The sequence below is a fragment of the Merops nubicus genome, unplaced genomic scaffold (assembly GCF_000691845.1).
Source record: "Merops nubicus isolate BGI_N331 unplaced genomic scaffold, ASM69184v1 Scaffold20470, whole genome shotgun sequence".
Lineage (NCBI taxonomy): Eukaryota > Metazoa > Chordata > Aves > Coraciiformes > Meropidae > Merops > Merops nubicus.
The window spans coordinates 1-4009 of NW_008585087.1; the positions used below are offsets into that span (position 1 = coordinate 1).

The 4009-nt window shown below is 36.9% G+C and overlaps 1 long non-coding RNA gene across 1 annotated transcript; it reads left to right on the forward strand.

Moving 5' to 3' along the window:
- The first annotated feature begins 1274 nt into the window (after window positions 1-1274).
- On the forward strand, window positions 1275-3979 carry LOC103778928. The gene is made up of 3 exons (XR_608193.1): window positions 1275-1346; window positions 1934-2005; window positions 3810-3979. It is a non-coding gene; the product is annotated as an uncharacterized LOC103778928 (long non-coding RNA).
- The last annotated feature ends 30 nt before the right edge of the window (window positions 3980-4009 follow it).

Sequence of the window (4009 nt, forward strand, 5' to 3'; positions counted from 1 at the left end):
TGGATTCCCCCCATGCGCCTTCGGGCCTCGCTGCAGCCGCGCTGCCCTGACTGCTCCCTGGTCCCGCTCTCCTTTCCCTGGGGCCACCATCCAGCTCACGTACGGGGGCAGAGCCTGTGTGGGGTTCTGGCACAAGGGAGCTCCAATGTCCTTTTGCTTTTCATGCTGAAGGAGTGATTTTTTAGGAGATTTGGGGGTCGGAGATTTTCCTTTTGTCTTTAATTGATGGCCTTTTTCGTTCTTCAGCCCACTGGGATTTCTATATCGGCACATTCTCCAGATGTTACCAAGTTTGCCAGTGGTCAAATAGGAAACCTTAGGAGGTTTGGATACATTTGGGTCTAGTTGGGATCCGAAGCCTATAAATCTTTTTAACAGTTCCTTGTGCAAGTCTTGTCAATTACTTCTTGTTTATGGAGTACCTCCACGACATAGTCAAGACTGGAATGATCTTCCCTTTGCAGTCCATTTGCACAGCAGTTACAGATTAATAATCTGGTTAATCATTTTGTTACATGAGACTTTCAATTTTACAGGATTGGCAGCTGTGTAATATTAGTAGCTTACATAAGCATTAGCAGAGCATCAAACAGAGCACAGCTGTGGTGGTTAATTGTACAGCAGTGGCTGGGAAGCCCTGTGTCTAAAAGCAATTCAATCACACTTAGTTTTATATTACCAAGAGGTTTGTCTTTAGAAATTCTGAGTGTTCCTAGCTTTAAATGTCAGTATTCATTGACTAGAGCAAGTTACTTCTCAGCGTCTTTTAAAATTTTCACTCAGTATGACAGCAATGGAAACAGTTGCCCACTAAAAGTGGAAATTCTGAACAAGTTTTTGTTTAGAAACATGTTCTAAACAACCTACAATGTTTTTTTTCTGTAAAAAATAATAATTATTCTCTTTATTCCATATATGTGTGTGTGTGTGTATATATATATTCGCGTATGCATACTCATGAAAATTAGACTTGGAGAGTGTTCCAAGTAGTATTTCAAAAATCTCCAAAGTAATAGTTTTCAAACAATTTTTTTTGCACATGTACAGACACACAGATACTGTATAGTGGTCTGCAAACAATGGTTTGTCATGTCTGTTTTTCTCAGATTCAAGAACAGAATTCAGATGATAAAGGGAAGAAAGTTAAGCCACTACATCACTATCGCTATTTAGATGTGCAAACAATGTGTAAACAATAACAAATGCTTTTTAATATTTCCGCTTCATTAAGAAAACTGTTTCAGTGTTTTTCTTTTTGTTTAAAATATTTTCAGGTATCTGCACTTTAATCAAATAGAAACGTTGGAACCTGAATCCTTTACCCATCTTCCAAAACTTGAAAGGCTGTAAGTTTGTTTTTCTTGGGATAAAGTTCAGAAGTCAGCTGGCTTATTTGTTTGAATTACATCAAATGTTTAAAACCGGAAAATAATATTTTTATCATTCCCAGAGATTATTTTTAATCTATTTTTTTATTGTAACTACTACATAATCTTTGCCAAGAACACTTTGGTCAGGCTGACCTTAAAGGCATTCAGAAGTGAGCATTGCTTGTGGTATATTTTCCTACTGCAAAACTATTTCCCAAAGAGCTATGACCAATGTTTGGCCTAAAATAAATGTTATGAATGAAAAAAATGAAGATTTATGTTATGATTTTTTTTTTTTTCTTTAATTTCTCATTTGATGTTTATGGACTCTCTTCCTTTTGATTACTTGGTCTTTTTATGGCTTCTTTTTCCTCATGTGAACACACCAAATACACCTTGGAGGCCACTTTAAAAATAGCAGTCAATGAGTTGCTGAAAAAGGTTTGCATTCTTTCAATTTTGTAAAATTACTTTCTCTTAAAGGATTTTCAGAAGAATATAAATTAAATGAGTACATCTCAAAACCTGAATTATTAAATGCATATTTCTGTGCTTTTTAACAGATTTTTACATAACAACAGAATAGCTCATTTGATTCCTGGAACATTTAGTCATTTAGAATCTATGAAGAGACTGTAAGTAAACTGCATTATTGTTGAACTAAAGAAAGTTTAAATAGTCCAATTTTTGTTACCTGTCTTGGAACTATTTGTAAACTATTCATAATCATATGATCTTGTTTTGTAGACTAAATAGTATATGCACATCCTTCTGTGGTGTTTTTTGGTTGTGGTAGGGCTATGGGGGGCGGAAGGGGTGTGTGTTTGATTTTAGTTTGGGAGCTTTTTCCCTTCCCTCTTGTCTGTGCCTTACTGCGTCATCTTTCTGTGATGTCATTCAATGTTTGATTACTTTGGTATTTTTTTTTTAAATTGCTTTATTTGTCTTTGTCTGATGATAAAAAACATGGTTATGAAAAGGTGCTTGATCATTTAAGATTTTATGTAGTACTTTCAAAAGCAACTCCAGAAGCCAGTTCTTTCTGAAATAACATTAACTTGAAAAATTAGAGGCTTCTTAGTCCTTCAGTAGCATTTGAAAACTTGAACTCAAAGAGAGTACTATCTTAGGGTGACTTTCAGAGGGTTTTGATCTAGGGTAAGCATTCTTTAGGCTATCCAAGACTGCCCTTTTGAGAAAGGCAGTCATGCATTCATACCCCCCTTTCTGGGCAGACTGCTGAGGATGTGCAGTGAGTCACAGCACTAGCTCTACTGGCAAAAGAGATCACAAGGGACAGAACAGGAAGCTATCTAGGACACTGTCTATAGGTAGAACCATACTTTTAACTGTGAGTGAAAAGCAGAATTAAGTACATTTTGATGATGTATGCACCTCCCAGTAGCTGTTTCACTCATACCTCCCTTAAATTCTTACGGAGTTCAAGTGAACATAAAGGGATGCTTCCTTACATAACTCCCATGTAAAGGGGAATTTTAATAGTGGTTGTCTGTGGAACAGGATACTGGGCTAAATGTCACATCGTAATTTCACATTCCAAATTTAAATTCTACCAGTAATATGTGATGTACTGGGAGACATTTGCAGCATAAATTTTGAAATAATTTTGATTGTTCTTGCTTTTTTTTAATAGAAGAACAGGGAAGAAATATCTCGGCATCTGTGCAAGGGGTTTAAAAAAATATTAACAGACAAAAATCATCAAAAAGTTTACTACCCCTAAAGAGACACCAAACTGAGGTTGCTTTGCTGTGCAACTTTATTTCCAGACTATATATAGATATATTTAATGGAACAGATTTCAGTAGCTCATGGGGCTTTTTTTCCTACAGGATCCTCCATCAGAAAGTGCAGTGTTCATAGTAACAGGGCCCTTCACTACTGGGAAGAAAGTCAACAGAATTTATGGGTTCTTACTGTCTGCAATAGGCATTTTTCAAAGTGACTGACCCACTGAACTCAATGAGAGCTTAATGCTTAAATAAAACTGTGGATCTTTGTCTCAGTTTCCTGATCAGCAAAATGGGAAGTTGTAGAAATGTCAAGTTAGCTGTGAAGTTACTACAGTAATAAGTATTAAACAGACAAAAATGTGGGGAGAATGGTCTAAGTTCCTTATTTAAGGGAATTGTGTACAACATCTAAATAAAACCTGATGTATTCACTGAATACATGGGGTTAGAAAAGAAATGTTTAGATGCTTGCTATGTTGAATGCAGTCCTACCTGTGCGGTAAAAATAATACTCATTGTGTAATAAAGGGTACCAGAATGTACATAAGTAATTGTCTCCTATATTCTGTATTTCCTGTTGTCCGTATTCAGACAAAAGTACTGCTGGTATCACAGAACCCTTTTGATCCCAGCAAAATAGTAAAAGCTTGCTAACTGGTGTTGTGGCTGTTCTTGTCTTGTGCAGGCGGTTGGATTCAAACGCTCTTCACTGTGATTGTGAGATCCTGTGGCTGGCAGAGCTGCTGAAGACATATGCAGAGTCAGGTAATGCCCAAGCAGCAGCTACCTGTGAGTACCCACGAAGGATCCAGGGAAGATCAGTGGCCACGATAACACCAGAAGAACTTAACTGTGGTGGGTTTACCACTTCCTGATGACTTTTTT